The sequence below is a fragment of the Sarcophilus harrisii genome, chromosome X (assembly GCF_902635505.1).
Source record: "Sarcophilus harrisii chromosome X, mSarHar1.11, whole genome shotgun sequence".
In the NCBI taxonomy this organism is placed as follows: Eukaryota; Metazoa; Chordata; class Mammalia; order Dasyuromorphia; family Dasyuridae; genus Sarcophilus; species Sarcophilus harrisii.
The window spans coordinates 3,728,455-3,743,341 of NC_045432.1; the positions used below are offsets into that span (position 1 = coordinate 3,728,455).

General features: G+C 40.2%; 1 pseudogene; it reads right to left on the bottom strand.

Annotated features, from left to right (window-relative positions):
- Positions 1–11,707: 11,707 nt before the first annotated feature.
- Positions 11,708–14,679, bottom strand: LOC116420320 (annotated as a pseudogene).
- Positions 14,680–14,887: the final 208 nt, after the last annotated feature.

The following is a 14,887-nucleotide window of genomic DNA, read 5'->3' on the forward strand; positions in this document are numbered from 1 at the left end:
CCCCCCGCTTCCCCTGCCTGGCCAGGCCTCTGCCAGGGGGACTAGGGAGCGTAGTAGATTGGGCTGGGGTACGGTGGAGACCAGCACGGAGAAGCCTTTGGGGACAAGAGCAGTTGGTGGTATGTGTGCCTCTCCATCAGTTTCCTTGCCTTCTCCCTTGAAACCCCTTCTCTCCATTACCCCTTTACCAGGACGGGTCCCCTTTGGGGACACTCCGCTCATCTCCCCAGATGGACATTTCCACCCTTTCTTTCTGCCTCCCTTCCTCCCATCACTGGCTTGGATTTAGAGTTTAGGAGAGAGAAGACACCTTAAAAACTGTTTATTTAATATTTGCCACCCAATATTTATTGTGAAATCTTGCCTTGCAGATCAAAGGGAATGGAATTTATAGGAATATGAGCATATCCTACTGTAACATAATCCCAGTTACAAAAATATGAATTTATGTTTCAAAACAAGGAGTCATTAATTGATTTCTGAAGATCTCTCCCTTTACAAAATAACTCAACCTTAAATGTTTTTCACCCCTTAGAAGTATTTTTTTCGGATTATGTTTAAAGATAGTTTTCAACATTTTGGGGGGTAATAAGTTAGCAATCTTTCCCTTCCACTTCTCCATATTATCTCTATTGTTTCTTTTGTTTGATGTCCTTTAATTCAATGATATAGTTATATTTTGTTCTGGTTTATAATCAGGATCTGTGAAGGGGACTTTCCATGTGCCTTGTTTCAGAACAAAAATGGGGAACTGTTCCTGACTCTTCGTATTTCTATGATTTAGAAGCTGAAAGAAGAGAATTTTATTACAAAGATGTTTTTCTCTCAATTAAGTATTTCCCTCCTGGTTTTAACTGTATTTGACCGTCTGTGCAAAAGCATTTCAATTGTAGAAGCAGAATAAATCCATTTTATTTTTTGTGATTCTCTCTGTTGTTTGCTCTGTTATAATCTCTTCTGTTATGCACTGATATGGAAAGTAATTAGCCCATTACCCTCTGATTTGTATGATTGCCTTTTTACATCTAATTCATATAGGAATTTGTAACATAATTATGATTTGATGGTTATAGTTGCTATGCTCAATCAAATTTCTGGCAAATTAATTTTTTCTTATACTATTAAAAAAAATCAAATAGTGTGTCCTCCCCTGGTACCCTTACCTCCCCCCCCCCCCAACATACTCTCTTTGGATATATTAAACACGAAGTCATTTTTTTTTTTTTTTTGATTCTGTAAATTGTATACTTAATGTTTCCCATTGATCTATTTTTCAGTTTTTAACAAGTTGAACTTATTTTCTGGGCATCTCTCTATTTTGTGGGGCCTAAACTCAGAAAAAAATCATTTTTCTGAGTTCAAATCTGACTTCAGACACTTACTACCTGAGATACCCTCAGCAACTCACTTAACTCTGTTTAACTCAGTTCTTCACCTGTCAAATGAGCAGCAGAAGGACATGGCAAATCCTTCCAATATTTTTGCTAAGAAAACCTTACATGGGTTTGAAGAGGAGACCCCAGAACTCTAAAAATCCTTAAGAGAGAAAATCTCCTTCAACTCTGCCTTAGTGAGGGACCCTGCCCCGAGGGACAGTTTCATCCTTGTTATCTGGGTGGGGTGGGCTCAGTCCTGAAACTCATAATGAATTCAGTTCAAATTCCAGCTCAAGCTGAAACCCAGGGAGGAGCCAGCTTGGGACTCCACCCATGAGTTCCCTTCAGCTAAAGCTCCCATTATAAAAGAGTCAAACTAAAATCTTCTCTTGGCAGAGGTTCCAAACATGCCAGCTATGCTACTATGCTATGCCAAAGGCCTCTGTCCACTCCAATACTCTTTCTACTGCCATCCTCTCTTTACCCTCACCTATTTCCTAACCAGACTTTATGCCTGTCAGGATTTCTAACCTTACTTCCAATCCCCATAATGAACCTCTTTTATCAATCTAAGTGTTTGGGTCTGTAAATTCTTTTACAGGGAACCTCTGTGCCACCAGAAGGGAGTCCCCAAAACTCCTTACTCTTGTGCCAAATCCCAAGGGATTGCAGGGGAGTCAAACCTCTCCATTTGGTTCCCTGAACCCCGAACCTGCCACTGGACCTTATCATTTAATTCCTTGACCACCAGAAACCCTAATCTCATGTTAGTTTCCTAAATCTAAACCTTATCAGGTTCAGGAAATGTCAAATCAGACTAAATAACAGCAGTTGCTTTCATAATCTCTGATATGTAGTATAGTTTGAGATCTGATACTCATAATTACTAACTCCCAACCCTTCTTTTCCTTCTTCCCTCTCCTTCCATCCCCTCAAGATGCTTGAACCCTTTTTTAAAATTATTGTTTTCTGTTTCTTACAGCATTTGGATACCCCATATATCCTGGCTCTCTCCCCCTGTGAGACATGCCATATAAGAAACTTTTTTTTTTTTTTTAATTTTAGGGAGGAATAGAAAAGTGAGCACAGCTTGTTTGATACCCTTAGGAAAAGGTGGACCTTTTACCTCTTGGGCAAGGAAAGGAAGGGATGTCTTCTCATGTTTTCTTTTCACTCCCACTTAATCTTTAATATTTCCTAAGAAGTATTTTCAATCTTTTGTGTCCTTTCCATTTAAATCGTTGTAGTAATGTGTATATTTACTGTTTTCTTGCCTCTGCTTAATTCACTTTATACCACTTCATAAAGATCTTTATCTCCTTCTCTGTACTCATCAAACTCATCATTTTTGTTACTTTCTTTGCCCAATTCAAAATTACCTTCCAAAATGGATGCTTTCCTAATTTGCTCATGGCATCTCCCTTTATGTCTAAATCATCTATTCATTTTGATCTTATCTTGTTGTTTTTAGCATGTTGTTCAGCCTTCTTTCTGGAAGATGACCAATGGCATCAGGATGGTGACGTCTTGACTTGCAAGTGAATTGGATCTAAGTGAGGCAGAGATGTGCAAGGTCACCAGCCTCACTTTCTGCTCCAGAGTCCGCTGAGTTCAGTGGCAAGACATGTGTCAGGTTGACTGGAGATGGCCCCATATGCAGTGGGAGACTTTGGCCTTTTTAAGCTAAGGTCTTGTTAGGCGTCAGTTTCTCTGAGGCAGCACCCATTCAGTGATTTAAGGCTAGAGAAGAAATGAGGCAAAAGTTTCCCTACTCAAAAAAAAAAAAAAAACCAATCTTGGATGAGAAGACCCTCAGTGTTTCTGGCCAGAATAAAAACAGTTGCAACTTAGAATCACTCTGAGCCATCAGAAGCCAAACAATGACCAACTGAGGCCATAAACTATTACTGGCCACTCAGTGAGAAACAGAGTGATTTAGGTTGGAGGCACAGTCAAGAAGCTCCATTGTAATCCAAATGAGTTTTATCATACCAAAAGGTTTGATTGAAACATTTGCTTAAATTCAGAAGTTGTATAAACTAAAGTTAAGTGCTGGTCAGCTGTACTTTAACTTTTTAAACTTGTGTGTGTGTGTGTGTGTGTGAGTGTGTGAAAACTGAAAATGTTACTGTAAGTTAGAAGACACTCCTTCCCATTTTTGTGATAGACTATATTTTATCCGTATTTTAAGGATTGTCTTGTTTTCTTCATAAAGCAAAAGGGAAAACTTAAGGGAACAGGAGAGGGAAGCCCAATTCTGTTTAAGAACTTCCCAAGTTATAATAACTTGAAGAAAGAAAAAATAAATTCCTCCCACTTGGGTCTACTACAGAATAATGAGACTCAGTTAATAAAAGTGCTATGGAATGGATTTTTTTCTGAGATTGTAGAACTCAGATTTGGCTTGTCATCCAGCAACTTGAATGCTATGAACTGAACAACTAAAAGAAAAGAACGTTTGTTTAAAACCTATTATGATATTTTATCAATCCTGATGTGGTTCTAATGGTAAAGAAACCCCTCTGGTCTCAGCACAAGTCTAACGAGAAAGAATTCACAAATCGGAAATCTGAATGGCAAAAGGAACTTTTATTTTTCACTAAGAAGCTCTCTCTTAGCAGGCAAGTTTCTTAATGAGGAAATTTGCAAAGAGTATGTGAACAGCAACCTATTTTATGACCAAATCTTGGCGGGGGGGAGGGGGGGAGGAAGAAGGGGGGGCGGTTGGGGGCAGTTTGAGCTGATTTTTAGACCAAGATCTTTTCAGAATCTGGAATTTCCTGAAGAGGATCTACACCCCCAAAAGATCAATGGAGGGCGATCTCCAATTGAATAAAGCTACTTAGCTTAGAAGAGGTTTGTCTGGAAAGTATGCTTCTTTCCAGACTTTTGGAGTTTGAGACCCCAAGTCTCCCTTCTTTTACAGATCAATGGGGACACAGTTTCAGAGTGATTATTTTACAAATTAAAGGGGACACAGTTTCAGAGTTCACCCCCATCAGTCCTACTAACCCCGATTCATAAGGTTTTGTAACAATTTAAGGAATTGAATATTTTTCCCTTTATTTGTAAGTTTACAGGAAGTTAGTTACAAAATGACTTTCTCCCTGATGGAAAATATCAATTTGCTTTGAAAAGAATTAATACATCAGCTGTGCTAGTTGGAAGCAGGCAGTTGTTTCACCTAGGGCTACTAAGTTTATCTAACTAAAATAACATAGAATTCTCGGGGACAGAAAGAGATTACAAATACTATAAAAGGACAATGTGGCTACAGGAGTATTAGTACCTACTACTTCTGGATGGAATAATCCTATATGGCCTGTTAAGAAATCTGATGGGACATGGCAAATGACTGTTAATCATGAGGAATTAAAGTTTCTCCTGCATTGACTGCTGCAGTTCCTGATCCTAATACCCTAATAGAGAATATTCAAGCTAACCCAGACTGGTGGTATGCATTGATAAATTTATCTAATGCTTTCTTTACCATTCCTGTAGATGTCACACAATAGGACCAGTTTGCATTTATTTGGCAAGGGAGGCAATACACCTGAGGGACTAGATTGCCTCAGGGATGCTTGCTTAGCTCTACTATATATCATAATAGCTGAATATTTAGAAGAACTTTCACTTGATGACATATTAATCTCACATTATATTGACAATATATTAATCTAAGGTCAAACTGAAGTAGTACAAACCTGTTTATAGAAAACAATAAAACACATGAAATCTAAAGAATGGGAGATTAACCCTAATAAATTTCAAAGGTCAGCTTAGAGAATAAAGTTTTTAGGAATACTATAGAATAAAGGCCAAAGAACAATTTTACCCCAGGCTAGAGAAAAGATATTAGACTTTGACATACCCAAAAATAAAATGAAAGCCCAGAACTTTATTGGGCTATCTGTATACTGGAGGAATCGTATTCCCCATTTGGGACAGATTTTAAGACCTTTATATCAGATAACTAAGAAGAAATATGAATTTCACTGGACTCGGGTACATGCCCAACCTTTTGAAGGAGCAAAAATGGCTATATAGACAGCTTTAGACCTCTAGCCTATGAAGAATGGGCCCATAGAATTACAGGTGTCCATAATCTGGGTATGTTGATTGCAACCTATGGCAAAAACAAGGGGGAAGGAATATGCCCTTGGGATTCTGGTCATGTAAGTTCCCTCAAACTGCTCAAAATTATACCTCCTTTGAACAATTGTTAGCAGCATATTGGGCACCAGTGGAAAGTAAACATTTAATCTTAAACAATAGGGTCCTACTGCACTCCAAAATACCAATAATGAGCTGGATAATGGGCACCATAGTCTCTTATAAAATTGCTCACACACAAGAGGCCAGCATAATAAAATAGAAATGACATATTCAAAATAGAGCAAAACCAGGTGAAAACAGCATTTCTGCCCTCCATGAACAACTGACGTTATGTGATACTTCAGAATCAACAATGCCCGATGCCACTCTAAAATGCATTCATCTATTAAGTGGAATTGAAGAAGGGACCCCAAAACTCTATAACTCCTCAAAGGAGAGATTCTCCTTGAACCCTGTTGTCTGAGGGAAACAAGATAAACAGTTTCATTCTGTTATCTTGGTGGGACAAGTTGAAGGATTCGATTCCAAGATTTTCTACCCCTTGTTGACTCAATCACTCCTAGTAAGCAGTCTCATCTAGACCTAGGGGCAGTGACAACATTGAGGGAATCTCATTCTTTTGAAACTTATGTCTCAGATTTCCTTATAAAAACTGCAACTTGGAACTCACTTCTTTGGAGAGGACCTGACATGCCATGCTATGCCAAGGGAACCTCTGCCTGCTGGGATAATATTCTCTTCCAGCTCTACCGTACTCTCTTTATCCTCACCTATTTCCCTAATGAGACTTTATGTCTCTCTCTGTCAGGATTTCTCTACTAGAAACTTTACTTCCCAATGCCTATAATAAACCTCTTTTATCAATTTAGATTTTCAGGTACGTAAATTCCTTTACAAAGAATCTCTATGCCCCCAGAAGGGGGTTCCCCAAAACTCCCTACCCATGTGCCAAATCCCAAAGGAGTGTAGGGAAGCCAAACCTCTCCATTTGGTTCCCTGAAACTCAAACCTGTCACTAGACCTCATCATTTAACTTCCTGACCACCAGAAACCCTAATCTCATTTTGATTCCCTGAATCTAGACCTCATCATTTGGTTCCCTGACAAAAGGGAACCCCAAAACCTAAACCTCATCAGAATGAAGAGTTTGACTCCCTAACCACAGCTGGTAAATTGTATACCTAGTATACTGATGGTATGGCCAAATATGTTGGATAACAAAAACACTGGAAAGGGGTATCTTATAATCCAGTGACTAAAGCTACTTTGGAAAGTACAGGACAATGAAAAAGCAGTCATTGGACAGAACTGTGTACCAGGCATTGAAGCACAAATAGAAAGGAGAGTGTCACGTCTTTACTGATTCCTGGGCAGTAGCCAATGGCTTAGCAATATGGATGCTCATATGGAAAGAGAACCAATGGACGACTTATGGGAAAGAGGTTTGGGGAAAACAATTGTGGATAGACATTTGGGATACTGTATAGAATAATAACATATCAATTTTTCTGGTAGATGCTTAAAGCAAGCTGAACATGCCTGAATGAGAGCACAAGCATCAAGTTGACAAACTAAAATAGTCACATCACAAGCTAATGGGAAACATATATCTAATGATCAAAAGGTTGGTAATACATCATGGCCTATTAATAACATTGTCAGTATTGAAAACAGCTTGATTCCTGTGAGTTGTAGAGAGAAATCTGTTCTCCAAACTATAGCAGGAGAGCTAAGTTGGGGTACTTTGCCAACTCAGATGGGGCAAATTGACTATATTGGGCAATTATGTCAAGGGGGTGTCAATATATTTGTGCTTGTGTGAACATTTATTCAGGTGTATTAGTAGCCTGTCCCTATAAATGGACCACACCTGTAAAACGTTAGATATAATTACTCTATTATGGCACCCCCATGCAAATACAAAGTGATAATGGCCCTCATTTCAAAGGCAAAGAAATTGAATTATTGTAAACAACACATTATAGAGTGAATTTGCCACATGCCCTATTTCCCCCAAGCTATGTGGCTTATTGAAAGGATGAATGGGTTGCTGAAAGAAATTGTGAAAGTTGGGTAATTACTCTATGGTATTAAGAACTGAGACAAGATCAAAGAACCCTTTTATCTAGAGTGATGACCCCTGGGTTACAAGTAAGATCCCAGAGGGCAAAACAGACCTTGGGTATTAAGTGGTAGACTAAAGATCAGGAGGTCCTATCTACAAATTAAGGGACTTCAGAAATGGCAGAGAGAGACCTTTAAACTTTAGAAGATTTTTACATTGATCCACAGGAAATATTAGTATGCAATACTGGAATTGGAGTCAAAATTCCTCTATGGAAACATATATGGACACATATGGACACAGATCCAGTCTTGATCTATAAAGATTACTTGTTTTGGAGCAATAATAGACTCCCAATTGTGTGCGAGAAATCAAGATAACACAGTAAAACCTTAGCCCCGGTCTGTAAAGGGACAAGGGGTGATTAAATAATCCTACATCTCACAACAAAATGAACTCAGCAGTCTGACCCTGAGCTTGTGATGATTTTGATGATTTTGGATCCACCAATATGAAAATATGCTTGAGAATATGGCAAGAAAAATGCCCACAGATATGCCTCAAGGTGGGGAGATAGTAGTTGAAGGACTGAAAAATACTGTCCTTGTGTGCTACCCTAGGCATGACAAGTGATACCATGTACCTTTGTCTCATATTTTCCTATGAGAATAATCTTTTAGCTTTGCTCTTTCTATGGAATGCATGTGCTGATGCCTATTGGAATAAAAATGTCCTTGTTTATCTTGGAAAAGCAGTGGCAGCTACTGGACCAGTAGATTGCCAGGTCTGTCAAGAACACCCCAAACACAAGTAGGACCTCCTTTTGTCCAGAGTTACAACTCTTCCTCACGTTCTCCTCCTGTCCCATATGAATCTCTGTGTTTTGCATTACCTCCTATATCTGTGATCCCGAATTGGACATTGCAGGAGGGATCACCATACTTCTTAATCTCCCTTATATTAATATCACATACTCTGCAAGTAATCATTACCAAAGTGTATTAATTTCTTTAGATCTTATAGCCAATATTGGTCCTTTTTATTATCATTGTGTTTCAGGAAATTACATCTTTGCCATATATCACAACTCATACCCTTTGTACCCAGACCCCTACCCTGTTTTATAATACATCTGCTATTTTTTACATCCCAGGAAATTATTCTTATTAGTTCCCCAATTCAACTGTGCTCATCCCTGGGAAAACCATTTTGGAAACTAATCCGTGGTTTCCCAAAGAATCCCTCACCTTCATGGGACATAATACGAGAATTATTAAGCATAAATTTAAGATCCTCAATTTGATTATATGAAAGCTTGGAGGTTGTAATTACAGAATCTACTTAAAACTACACTTAAAAATTCATTGTGTACTACGTACTCCCAACAGATGTCTTTTTGTGCAGTAGATATGCTCCACATCATTAGTATTTGAAGCTCTTGACATCCAAAATAAGACTTTATTGGATGTTGCCTCAATTGTAACCTATTACTGCCTTAGTCCATATGCTAATTATGGGTACCGCATCATCGGGTTTCTGAACCCAGTGTTCAGGTTCATAATCATTCAACATCTTTAGAGTCAACTTTCCCACAGGAAAAGGGAATCTTGGTATAGTTTTCTATGGTGGGTGAAAAAAAAGTAACTGGTTTTCAAATAACAGTGTGTGGGACATATAGATCATGAAGTTGTTCTAACCAATATAACTGCTGCTATTGAGTAGTTTGCAAATGCAGCTGCTCAAGGGTTACAAAACTTCCAGGAATCCTTAGACTCCCTAGCTAATGTCATCCTTGATAATTGAATAGCCTTGGATTACTTATTAGCTGTAGGAGGAGTATGCATAATCATCAATACCTCATGTTGTATTTGCATTAATAAATCAACTGCCATTGAAATTAATATACATAATATTCATGACATTGCACATTGGATGTGTGAGACTCAAGAACAATTGTTTCCCTCAGTACCAGGATGGGATTTAATATAAAAATAAAAATTTGTCATATCTATGTGTTTTGATAGGTTTATTTTTCTATGTTTTGGACCTTTTATTATGAATTGCCTTTCAACTATGGTTTCTTCTAGACTACAAACTTTTACTATGTATAAGTGACTGTGTATAAGTGATTATCAGTTGAAGCCCTCTTGTTTTATTTGCTATGTGTAAAAGTTTATCAGTTGAAGCTCTGTTGTTTTATTTTATCAAAGAGGGATATGCTTGATCCTAGGGACGAATTGTAAAGAATCCTAGTGAGAATCCCAGTGAGTCTCAAGCATGTAATTTTTTTTACTGAGAACTTTGTAATGTGCTTGCAGTTATCTGACAGAATCTCAGGAAGCACAAAAAGGGTTGGCTACCCTTCTGGTGCTTTAATGCATGAGTATTCTTTATTGCGAGCCTGTGTTTACTCCAGAAACCTGGACAGTTCCCAGAGTAAACATAATTCTCCTAAAGGAATGAACAAATATTCTTCTTGCCCAAATCTCATTTAGACTCAGATCTAGAGTTGGAAGGAACCTTAAAAGTCAATTAGTTAAAACTTCCCATGCAGAGGAAAATACTGAACTCCCAAGTAGTGATGGGAGTTGTCTGAGGCCGCATGGGAAGTATGTGTTCGCCACTAGAAAGGTAGGATGTTGTGAGAAATTGTGGGAGAAGAATGTTCTGTTTCCGCAGATATTGACTTGGCCATAAAGATAAGAAATTAGATGGAGGACTCATATCAGTGGTCAGCAGTAGTGCTGGTAGTCAAAAAAGAATTTATTCAAACACAATGTCAGGATGAAGGGAAGGATTTACAACATCCTGGTAAGATATCTCCAGCCAATCACCTTGTGAGCCAGAAAGCTAGCTAAACACAAAGTTTCTGAAGAGGGGGCCCAGGACTACAACTGGTTAAAACCAGCTGGAGTCAATGACAGGCCACAAGTGTTTTAGAAGAACCCATGCTGAATGAACCTCATGCATATTAACTGATACATCCCAAAGGTGAGATTAGTCACCATCTTTGAACATGGGACGTATGATCAGGGAAGGGAGACATATTAAGAACTGTATATGAGACTCGAATGACATGTGAATTCTGAAAGGAAATTCCAGGAAGGAGGAAGTGGGGTTAGGCAGGATTACAAGATATACCTGTGGGCCTTCTACCTGTGAGTTGAGGGTAAATTATGGAGTTTTCACACCAGCTCCTACACGAGTGTATTAAAAAGATTAACTGCTTCACTTATTCTATGTCTATTTATTCACTGTGCCCTTCTGAGGATTCAGAGTATTATTTCTCACAGTGTGAACCTAGATTTTGCCAACTCGGAATTGAGGGGTGGTCCATGAGACAGTACTGCCTCTTATACTCCCAGCTCACTAATGTGCTCTCATCTCTAGACAACTGGAAAGATAAAGGCCAAATTTATTTTTTAAACGTTAAAAGAAAAGCCATTTCCAAAAGTAATCAAATTTTGCCTCATGAACTTTCAACAGCTGCTTATTGTCCTGAATTTAATTGTTTATGGGATTTCTGTCTACATCTACTCTCCCTTTAATGTGAGAAGTCCTTATCCTAGCTTTACCTTTTATTGAAATGAGTTTTCAAGTATTCACATAACACCTTGGCTTAGATGAGATATCATCAGAGATAAATAACATCACTTCAGCACCAAAGTCACTGGAAAGCTCTGCCAGGCTTGCTCTCTGTGAGACACCTACTCTAGTCACACTCACCTCTGCATCAGAGGGACCCCGTGGGGACATGGCAGCACAACCACAGGCAGCTGGGTGGCTCAGTGGGTAGAGAGATCGACCTGGAGTTAAGGAAAGCTCATCTTCAGGAATACAAATCTGGCCTCAGATATGTATTAGCTATGAAATCCTGGGCAAATCACTTAACACTCTTTCCCTAGTTCCTTATGGATAATATAAGTTGGAGAAGGGAATGGAAAACCACTATAGAATCTTTGCCCCCCCTCAAAAAAAAAGCCAAATGGGGTCACACAGATTCAGACACAACTGAAAAGTAACTCAACCATGGTCAGATACACCTAGACTCACATCTGTCATCTGTCATCCCTGCAGACATCAATGTATCCTGCATCATCATCAAAGAAAAGATTTAAAAAGTGCTCTGCAAAAAGGAGTTCACTTTCCAGAACACGTCATTCTTCTGACATCTACTGTGCTATGTTAACAGAACAATGAAAGGTTTGTCCAAAAGCCATTTCATTTCCTTTTCCCAATCTGAAAATGATTGACAGTAAATTTGTAAAGGGCTGATACCAAATTCACCATGGTATTTTTAAACTTCAATTCCAAATCGTGTATGATAGGACCACTGTCTACCAGTATTACTCCCCAAACAGGTTTGAACCACACTTCTTTTTTGACTATATATATATATATATTTTTTTTTTTTTTGAAAAGTGACCAAGCTACTCCTGTAGCCCCAAGGCTATCTTTATTTAGTTCTCTAATTAACTCACTCTTAAACTAATCACAATGTCTCTTCAAAAAATTTTCATCCCTCCTCATATCTCCCATGGCTCCTTCCCACCCTGACCCCATGATCTCAGTTGAGATTTTCCTGAAAATATGTAGGTCAGTCCCTGAGAGCTCCTTCTTCTCCTCTCCTCTTCCTCTCACATTAGTCAGGTACCCTCTACCACTGTCTCCTCCATCACCCCTGTCTCACACATAAAGAAGAGTTTACTGTTTATTGAGCAAAACCCCTCTCTACCTGCATGAGTGGTCCCCTTCCAACCCATTTCCTCCAACAGACCACTTCCTCTATCATGTCTCACTTCAATACCTTCTTGGGTATTGGCTACTTTCCACGGCCTATAAACATGTCTATGTCTCCCTAATCCTTAAAAATATCTCTGTCTGAGTCTATTCATTTGTTCTAATTATCCTCCCACATATCACCTCTTCTTTTGTGACTAAAGTATTTGAAAAGTCCATTTGCAAAAGTCATCTTTACTTGCTCTCCCCTCTCTCAACTCTTTTTCTTAAGGATTTCAAACTGAATATTTTATTAACATGGTAGTTTTTGTAACATGTGCACACACACCTGCATGCTCTAAATGATCTGCCTGGGGGAAATGTATAAATATGCCTGAGGGGAAAATTAAAAATAAAAAATTCATTTAGGTTTTCATTATTGTAAGCAATCAGGTCCACACCACTTACAAAGCTATTGTTGAATCTGTCCAAGGAAGCAGAATTTGGAAGAAGCAACAGTGGCATAGCAGAGCTTTCAATATGAGAAAGCTTACATTATGTGGACTTTTGCTGTGAAATTTGTCTTTGCAAAATATGGGAAGAAGTTTATCGATGGACAGAAAAGAAGAGGAAGCGGTGTGAATTAGGCTTCCACAGAGTCAATTTCAAGAAAAATGCTTAGTCCTTCTCTGGAACCAGTTTCAGAACTTTTCCAATTGCAATGGTCTTCCCCTCATCTCTTAAGGTAAAACGACCCATCTGAGGGAAATCTTTGAAGGTCTCAAGGCAGATGGTTCCTGCTGTTCTTAAACGGGCAATGCATACTTGATCTTGTTTGACAAAACGTGGTCGTGTCTTACTTTTTTCTCCTGTTTTTTTGTCTACCAAGCAGATTAAGGCTGTTATCTCTACTTCTTCGATACAGGTGTGAATGTGCAGCACCGCATTATAACCTGAGCAGATGATAGATTTGTGCTCAATAATCACTATCTGAGCATCAAACGTGTGTCCAAAATGACAGAGATTTTTAGGTTCACAAAGTATGAATCCTGGAAGTATTTCTTCTTCTTCAATTCCCTTCAGTCTAATCTTGAGGTTTTCCCCTGGGGCTGCAGAATCCGTTTCTACATCATCAGAAAGGATTCCAAGAACTTCCACATTGTGCTTGTTTGGCATCATCACAAGCTGCTGTCCTTTACAGATAGAGCCCGATTCCAACTTTCCCAGGACCACAGTGCCCATGTCCTTGTATTTATCCACGATTGGCAGCCTAACTGGTCCATCAAGTGATCTGTTGAAGTTTGGCAAATCATCCAGATATTGAACAAATGGTAACCCCTCATACCAAGGACAGCAATCTGACGGCTCTTTAAGGTTTGCACCTGTCAGCCCTGAGCAGGGCATGAAGTGTATATCCTTTTTGGGACTGAAGCCAACTTTTTTCAAAAATGGCAGCAACTTTTCTTTGCATTCTTCATATCTCTCATTGCTCCAATTTACTGTTGGGTCATCCATCTTGTTCACAAGCACTATCAAGTGCTTTACACCTGCTGTTTTTGCCAACATGGCATGTTCCCTTGTCTGTCCTCCTTTTTCAAATCCAGTTTCAAACTCTCCCTTCCGAGCAGAGATGACCAGCACGGCCAGATCGGCTTGAGAAGCGCCACCAATCATGTGTGGGACAAAACTCTTGTGCCCGGGGGCGTCCAGGATGGTGAAGTGCTTTTTTTCTGTCTCAAAGTAGGCTCGGCCCACCTCCACAGTTTTACCTTTGTCTCGTTCTTCCTGATTTGTATCCAAGGCCCAGGACAAGTACCAAGTTTCTCTGTTTTTTTCCTTAGCTTCTCGTTGATATTTTTCAAGTGTTCTTTTGTCAACCATCCCCGTCAAATACATGATTTGTCCTCCAATGGTTGATTTGCCAGCATCCACATGCCCAATGAATACGACGTTTACATGTTCTTTTTTTGATGCAGCTGCTGGTGCCACCACAGATGTGCGTTTTGGTATTTTTCCCTCCTTCTCCACCACCATTTCTGGCGCGCCCGCCTCTGGCGGTCCTCTGTCTCCCAAAGAGCCTTCCCCCGGTTCTGCACCACTCGGTCCTGCTCCACTCGGTCCTTCTTTGTGCTCCCATGATTCTTCTGGAGACAGCTCGGTCTCTCCACTTTTTAGAACAGGTCCTGAACCTTCCATGCTGAGCGCTGACTTTGAACCTGCATACGACACTGTCTGCTCTTGAGAACGTTCCACAGGTGCCTCGGGGCCAGCAGGGCCTCCTGCTCCGGAGCCGTCTCCCCGGGCGGCGGTGGGGGCGGCGGCTGGGGGCAGCGATGGCGGCGGCTGCCGAACCGGGCCCCGCAAGGAGGACTGCACGAACCCAGAAGCGCGGACGGTGAGCTGGCCGCGCAAGGCCGCGCTGAGGTTCTGGGCCTCGGCCGCGGCGGCAGGAGGAGCGCCGATGGCCCGGGACTTCTGTGTCCCTCTAGTCCCAGCACTCGGGCGCCGAGTCCCCGTTTCCGTTGCCGCCTTTGCCGTTGCCGCCACAGCTGCCCGGATGGGGAGGGGGGCGGGGGAGGAGGAAGAAGCAGTGCGTGTGGAAAGGAGAGGA